Source organism: Meles meles, chromosome 2, assembly GCF_922984935.1.
Source record: "Meles meles chromosome 2, mMelMel3.1 paternal haplotype, whole genome shotgun sequence".
NCBI classification, from domain to species: domain Eukaryota; kingdom Metazoa; phylum Chordata; class Mammalia; order Carnivora; family Mustelidae; genus Meles; species Meles meles.
Genome location: NC_060067.1, coordinates 42,721,126 through 42,729,990, shown reverse-complemented (window position 1 = coordinate 42,729,990; position 8,865 = coordinate 42,721,126). Strand labels below are relative to the sequence as shown.

At 31.0% G+C, this 8,865-nt stretch overlaps 1 non-coding gene across 1 annotated transcript; it reads left to right on the top strand.

The window, feature by feature from the left end:
- The first annotated feature begins 5,123 nt into the window (after positions 1-5,123).
- LOC123937774 lies at positions 5,124-5,226 on the top strand. Its single transcript, XR_006817570.1, has one exon. It is a non-coding gene; the product is annotated as a U6 spliceosomal RNA (small nuclear RNA).
- The last annotated feature ends 3,639 nt before the right edge of the window (positions 5,227-8,865 follow it).

Here is an 8,865-nt window from a genome sequence, read left to right as displayed (position 1 = left end):
TCGCTAATAAATAAATAAATATATAGATAATAGACAAAGCAAAATAAAAGCAGATTATGAAAATAAATATAAAGATTTTGAAATGAAAACAAGTTCAAAATAAATAGAGAAGACCTACAAAGCTAAAAGTTCATTCAGAAAATCTACTATTAAAGAAGTGAGTATGACACAGTGTTAAGATATTAAAAGATTTAAGCATGCACTTTACAGAAAGGGTAATCCAAATGGCCACTCATATATAAAAACTGTTTATCTTTATTATGAATCTGGAATACAAATTAAAACCTAGAATGGCATACTATTACACACTCACCATATTGGGCAACAGTAAAAATGTCTTGCAAGAATGTGAAAGAATGACAGTGTCCATATTTTGCTGGTAGGAGTATGTATAATAAAAACATTTGAGGTAAGCTGGACAATACTTAGAAAACTTAAAGATAAAAAAATATTTGGTCCATTCCTAGAAATATAACTTGAAACTAAATGAATTTTTTCACCAGGATATGCAAACAGATGATTATAGTTATGTCATTCATAACAGCAGATCAGTAGTGGTATATTTGTACAATGTTACATTAAATAAGAGAGAATATTAACACACTGGGAGGAGGGGCTAGGTTGTTATCAGAAAGAGGTCTTTTATGGTGCTGATAATGTTCTATTTCTCAAATCTTTAAGTTAAAAAAGTTTTCAAATTTCTATCTAGATAGATAGATGATAGATGGATAGATAGATAGATAGATAGGTAGATAGATAGATAGATAGATATCCCGGAAGCTGCAATGCTAGGCTAAGACCAGGCTTTAAAGGGCTTTTATATAGTCTGCTTAAATACTTTAAACCATTCATTATATCATAGCTCAGTGTTCAAATCTCCATTTGTTTCCTCAGTTCCCTACTATTTATGTTAAGGTGACCTGATCTAGACTTTTGGTCACCTTTGTCTAAATATTTCTATTTTAACAAAGTCCTTTTTTCACACTAGAGTCTAAAACTTAGAAAAATACTCTGATTGTTTTCTCACTAGAGTGGAAATATATAGTGACCCATTAACTAATGATATCCATGTCTACATTAGATCCATGACATTTTTAATTCTTAGGAGCTTTTGGTTAAATGAATTTTCTAAGCTTCCTTTAAATGAAGCTTTAAGCCATCACCACATGAATAAAATTAAAGAACTAAATGAAAACAAGCCAAGTATTTACAGAGTAATAGAATGTGTAGTGGAAAGAGTACAATTCTGAAATCATAAAACCTAAATTAGTGTGATGCATCTTTACTAGCCATGTAATCATAAACCAGTTATCTAAATGTGTTAGCCTCAGTTTTTTCACCCATGAAATGGTGATGATAATACTTATTATGCAGAGTTGTTGTGTGGATGTAATGAAGCATGGAGCATGAGAGTCTCATATTCCATGCTAAAATGATAGCTATTTTTATACTTATAATAATTCTAATAATAGTAATTAAATTGTTCAAAATGATAATATTCATTTATATTGAGGCATTGTATTGATTATTCATGGACACATTTACTAAAATAAATTTCATTTTCCTTTACCCCCTCTGAGAATATATATTCCCTAATTCAATATGAATCTCATTATGAATAATAATTATTATAATAAATATGCTGATTTTTCTTCTCTTTATTTTTAGGGAAGTATCCTTTACTGTTGAACATAAAGAAACTTAAGCAAGTCTGTCTTGTTCAAAATTTGCATGCTGCTTTCTTATGAAACTAGATTGTAGAATTGTATGAAATAAATTCATGCAGTTAAGACATTTATGTTTGAAAAAATGGGTGGTCAGTTTAGTATTTCAAAAGAAGATTTTAAATTTAAACCTTAAAACCGGGCTCTTTCAGCCTTATTTATAGACCATTCTTCATGCTTCATAAATATTCCTTCATTGTAAACTAAGTAATAGTTTTTGTCACAGTGTATATAACTGAAATGGATTTTATATTCTATTATTTCAGAGTTAGTTGCAGTTCCTACTTCCTTACTTCCTTTTTTTGAAAATAGATTAATTCTGCAAAAAGATTTTTCCAGCTTCATTGAAAAATAATTGACATATTATAATTTGTAAATTTTAAGAAATGATTTCTTATAACATTGTAAACTTTTAACATTTTGTAAATTTTGTACAATTTGATAAATTGATATACATCTATATTGCAAAATAATCTACATAAGAATGTTAATACATCTACTATCTCATATAGCTGCCACTGTTTTTTATGCATGTATGGTAAGGAATTTTAAGACCTACTCTCTTAGCAATTTTCATGTATATAGTCAATAAAGATAAACTTCAGAGGTATTGTGGGTTTTGTTCCAGACCACCTCAATAAGGTGATTATCACAATAAACTAAGTCAAATTATTATTTTTTTTGTTTCCCAGTGCATATAAAAATTATGTTTCCCAGTGCATATAAAAATATACACTATACTGTACTGTTCAAAAGCATTATGTCTTTAAAGAAAAACAAGGTATATACCTTAACTAAACTAGTTCTGAGTTTTCAGTGGGTCATAATTACTGATCACAGATCACCATGACAAATACAATAATAATGAAAAAAATTTGAAATATTGCAAGAATTACCAACATGTGACAGAGAGACACAAAATGTACAAATGTTGTTGGAAAAATGGTGGCAGCAGATCTATTTGATGCAAGATTGCTATAAACTTTCAACTTGTAAGAATGTGATATATGCAAAGTTTAATAAAGGGAAGCACAATAAAACAAAGTATGTGTATATTATTAACTATGATCATCATGCTGTACATTAGATCCCCAGAACTTTTTCATATTATAGTTGCAAGTTTGTACCCTTTGACCATCTTACTCCACCCCAGCCCCACCCCTTGTCAACTCAACTCTAAGTTTCCATTAGTTTGCCTTTTCTTTAGATTCCGTATGTAAGAGAAATCATAATACATAAATTATATATATATATATATATATATATAAAATCTTTGACATATTTCACTTAGTACAATACCTTCAAGATCCATCCATGCTGTTGTAAATGGCAGGATTTCTTAATTTTTTATGGTTAAGTAGTATTCCATAGTATATATTTACCATACTTATTTTATTCATTCATCCATCGATGGATACTGAAGTTATTTCCATCTCTTGCTTAGAGTTAATAATTTTATAATGAACATAAGAGTGCAGCTATGTATTTGAATAGTGACTTCATTTCCTTTAGATATATACCTAGAAGTGGGATTACTGAATCATACAATAATTTTACTTTTAATAATTTGAATCATCTCCATACTGTTTTCCATATAAATTTATATTCCTATCACAGTGTGCATGAGTTCCCCATTTCCCCAATATTTACCAAAATTTGTTAGTTTTAATTTTTTGGTAGTATATATTCTAATAGGTAGTAATATCTTGCTGTGTTTTCAGAGATAAACAACAACAACAACAAAATGACCTTGCCCTGGTTTTTTACGTTGAGCACTTTTTAATGCACCTGTTGGTCATTTATATAATTTCTTTGAAAAAAAAAAAGTCTATTGAGAGCCTTTTGCTATTTTTTAAATTAGATTTTTTTTTTTGCTATTTATATATGTTGGTTATTAACCTCTTTTCAGATATAAGATTTGTAAGTATTTTCTTCCATTCTATGGATTGTGTTTTCATTCTCTTCATTTTTCTTTCTTTCTTTTTTTTTTTTGCAATGCAGAAACTTTAGTTTGATGTAATCCCATTTATTTATTTTTGCTTTTTTTTAAATTTGTTTATTTTCAACATAACAGTATTCATTGTTTTTGTACCACACCCAGTGCTCCATGCAGTACATGCCCTCCCTATTACCCACCACCTGGTTCTTCAACCTCCCACCCCCCGCCCCTTCAAAACCCTCTGGTTGTTTTTCAGAGTCCATAGTCTCTCATGGTTCATCTCCCCTTCCAGTTTCCCTCAACTCCCTTCTCCTCTCCATCTCCCCATGTCCTCCATGTTCTTTGTTATGCTACACAAATAAGTGAGACCATATGATACTTGACTCTCTCTGCTTGACTTATTTCACTCAGCATAATCTCTTCCAGTCCCGTCCATGTTGCTGCAAAAGTTGGGTATTCATCCTTTCTGATGGAGGCGTAATACTCCATTGTGTATATGTACCACATCTTCCTTATCCATTCATCCGTTGAAGGGCATCTTGGTTCTTTCCACAGTTTGGCGACCGTGGCCATTGCTGCAATAAACATTGGGGTACAGATGGCTCTTCTTTTCACTACATCTGTATCTTTGGGGTAAATACCCAGCAGTTATTTTTGCTTTTTTTGATTGTGCTTTTGGTCTGGTATCCAAAAAACTATTGACAAGACCAATGTCAAGGAGAATTTTTCCTATGTTTTCCTTTAGGAATTTTACAGTTTCATGTGTCACATTTAAGTCTTTAATCTATTTCAAGTTAAAATTTATGAGTGATATATGATAAAGGTCCAGTTTCATACTGTCTTATGTGACTATTCAGTTTTAAAGATCATTTATTGAACAGACTATCTTTTCCCCATTACATATGTTGGCTCCTGTCAAATATTAGGTGACTGTATGAAAGGATTTATTTCTGGACTCTCAATTCTGTTCTACTTGTTTATTGGTCTGTTTTTATGCCAGTATACTTTATTGTTTTGAGTATGAGGGCTTTGTAGTATAGTTTCAAATCAGGAGGTGCAATGTCTCTTCTTCATTCTTTCTCAAAACTTTGCTTTTGCTTTGCTTTGCTTATTTGGTGTCTTTTATGGTCTCATATAAATTTTAGGATTCTATATTTATTTCTGTAAAAAAATAACATTGGATTTTTTTTATAGGAATTGAATTTACAGATGCTTTTGGGTAGTATGGACATTTTAACAATGTTAATTCTTACCATTCATACATATGGGCTATCTTTCCAATTCTGTCTCCTTCAATTTCTTTATCAATGTCATAGTTTATGGTGTACAGATCTTTCATCTTCTTAGTTAAATTTATTCCTAAGTATTTCATTATTTTTGATGTTATTGTGAATGAGATTGTTTTTATTATTTTTTCAGATAGATCATCCTTAGAATGTTAAACTGCTCCTATCTTGTGTTTACTTTGGTAGTACGTATACTAAAATTGGAATGATACAGAGAAGATTAGCATGATCACTGAACAAGGATGCCATGAAAAACTGGTAAGCATTCCATATTAAAAACAAACAAAAAACAAAAAAAAACAACAAAACTCTTGCCTTTTGTATATTGATCTTATATTTGGCAACTTTACTAAATTTGTTTATTTTGATTTTTTTGTGAAGTTTTTAGGACTTTTTTACATGTAAGTTCATGTCACCTAGAAACAGAAAATTTTACTTCTTTTTTTTTGGGGGGGGATGCCTTTTATTTCTTTTGCTCTCCTTGTTCTCTGGCTAGAACATCCAGTACTATGTCACGTGAGAGTGGTGAAAGTGGACACACTTGTCTTGTTCCTGATCTTGAAGGGGAAAACTTTAAAAATTTTTCCATTGAGTATGAGGTTAGCTTTGGGCTTGCAATATGTGGTTTTTATTATGTTGATGTGTATTCCTTCTGTACCCAGTTTTGTGAGTATTTTTATTATAAAAGGATGTTGAATTTTGTCAAATGCCTTTTCTGCATATGTTGAGTTAATCATATGATTTTTTATTGATCATTCTATTAATATAATGCATCACATTTACTGATATGTGCTGGCGAATTCAGTTTTGTAGCATTTTGTAGAGAATTTTTACATTTTTAGTTATCAGGGATATTATACAGTAGTTCTTTTTGTTGCTGCTTTGTTTCGTTTTTTCTTGTAGTGCCCCTGTCTGGTTTTGATATCAAGATAATGCTGGCCTTGTAAAATGAGCCTTGGAGTATTTAATCCTCTTCAACTTTTTGGGAAGAGCTTTAAAAGTATTGGTATTATTTCTTCTCTAAATGTTTGGTAGAATTCACTGTGGAAATCATCTGATTCTGAACTTTTATTTGTTAGTTACTGATTCAGTCTCCTTACTCCTTATTGGTCTGTTCACATTTTTTATTTATGATTCAGTCTGGATAGGTTGTATATGCCTAGGAATTTGTCCATTTCCTCTAGGCTTTTTGATTCGTTGGCATTTAACTGTTCATAATAGTGTCTTTTATCCTTTAAATTTCTGTGGTATCTGTTATAATGTCTCCCTTTTCATTTCTGATTTTATTGAGTCCTCTCTCTTTTTTCTGAGTTAGTCTAGCTAAAGTCTTGTTAATTTTATTTACCATTTATTTATTTACCATTAAAAAACCTCCTAGTTTTTTAAATCTGAGTTTCATTTATTTCTGCCCTAATTTTTATTTTGTCCTTCCTTTTGCTACTTTTGAGTTTACTTTGTTCTTTTTGTAGTTTTTTTTGAGCTGTAATATTAGGTTCTTTATTTGAAATCTTTCTTTTTGATATATACATTTATGGCTATAAATTTTTCTTTTATAACTGCTTTGCTGCTTCTCATAATTTTTTGGTATATATTTTTTATTTTTCTCAAGATGTATTTTTATTCCCACTTTGTCTTCTTTTTTTGATTTTTTGTTTGTTTTAAAAATGTGTAGATTTCCAAATTTCCTTCTGTTATTGATTTTTAGTTTCATATTATTTTGGCTGGAAATATACTTGATATGCTTTCTACATTATTGATTTTTTTGAGACTCTTGTTTTGTGGTTTAAAATGTGATCTATCCTAGATAATTTTCTACGTGTGTTTGAGAAGAATATTTATTGTGATGCTATTGGATGGAATATCCTGTAAATATTTTAGGTTCATTTGACATAGTGTTTCTTTGTTTGTTCATTTGTTTGTTAGGTTTGTTTGATTATTTATTTGAGAGAGACTAGGGCAGAGAGAATGAGCAAGGGGGAAGGGCAGAGACAGAGGGAGAAGACCCCATGCTGAGCAGGGAGTCCAATGTGGGACTCTATCTCAGGACCCCGGGATCATGACTTGAGCCAAAGACAAAGGTGCCACCCAGGTGTCCAGGCATAGTGTTTAAATTCACTATTTTCTTATTGATTTTCTGTCTGGATGATCTATTTATATGTAAGAGTGGGGTATTAGTGTCCCCAGATACTATTATATTGCTGTTTATTTCTCCTTTTTGTTAGTAATTGTTTTATATATTTATGTGGCTCAATATTAGGTACATGATATTTACAATTATTATATTGATGAATTGATGACACTTTTCTTATTGTATAATGACCTTCTGACTCCTGTGTTGATTTTTAGCTTAAATAAACCCTATTTTGTCTGTTATAGTTATTGCTACCCTTGTTTTCTTTTGTTATCATTAGCTTGTAATATCTTTTTCCATCCCTTTACTCTCTGCCCATGTGTGTCCTTAAAGCTAAAGTGATTCTTTTATATGCAAAATATTGTTGGATTTTGTGTTTTTTTTTTTTTAATCTATTCTAGCCATTCTATGTCTTCCAACTGGATGATTCCATTCACTTACAGTTAAGGCAATTATTGCTAGGTAAGGACTTAACTATTGCCTTTCATTCTTTTTATATTTCAAGATTTATTTAAATTTTAGTTAATGTATAGTGTAATATTAGTTTCAGGAGTAGAATTTAGTAATTCACCACTTACATATAACATTCAGTGCTCATCACAAGTGCCCTAATAAGTATTACTGATTTAGCCCATCCCTCTGCCCATCTCCCCTCCAGCAATGATCAGTTTGTTATCTATAGTTAAGTGTATTATGGTTTGCCTTCCCTTCCTTTTCTTTTTTTTAATTTTTTTCTTTCCCCAGTGTTAATGTTTTGTTTCTCTGTTAATTGTTTGCTCTTTTGTAGATGCTCTGTTCCTTATTTCCTTTCTTGTTCTCTTTGTTTGTAATCTGATGACTTTTCGTGGCAGTATGTTTTAACTTCTTTATTAAAATCTTTTGTGTATCTACTACTTATTTTTTTATATTTACCATGAAACTTATATAAAATATGTTAGTTATAACTTTCCATTTTATGTTGAAAATAACTGAATTTCAATAGTGTACAAAAATTTATACTTCTCCTATAACAACAGGTTATTGACATTTTTACATTTTAGATCATTTTTATATTATACTTTCAATAACAAATGATTGCAGTTATAGTTACTTTCAATAGGCCTGTTTTTTTTTAACTTTTAAACTAGACTAGTAAAATGATTTATATACCACCATTACAATATTAGAGAATCTGGGTTTTTTTTGTTTCTTTTTTTTTTTTTTATTTATTTGACAGAGAGAAATCACAACTAGGCAGAGAGGCAGGCAGAGAGAGAGGAGGAAGCAGGTCCCTGCGGAGCAGAGAGCCTGACGTGGGGCTTGATCCCAGGACCCTGGGATCATGACTCGAGCCGAAGGCAGAGGTTTTAACCCACTGAGCCACCCAGGCACCCCAAAGAATCTGATTTTAACTATACATTTACTTTAGCAATCAATAAGGAGCCATCCATGTTGTCATCTTGATGACATCACTGTCCTCAAATCTTTAGTAAATTTTACTTTATATTTACTTTTTTTTTTTAAGATTTTATTTATTTATTTGCCAGAGAGATAGAGAGCTCAAATTGGCAGAGTAGCAGGCAGAGAAAGATGGAGAGGCAGGTTTATTACCCAGCAGTGAGCTTGATGCAGGTCTTAATCCCAGGACCCTGGGATCATGACCTGAACCAATCCCAGGACCCTGGGATCATGACCTGAACCAAAGGACCATGATCATCACAGCTGCTTAACCAAGTGAGTCACCCAGGGGCCCCTTAATTTTACTTTACTCAATATATGAATATATTTTATTTCTACTAATAGACA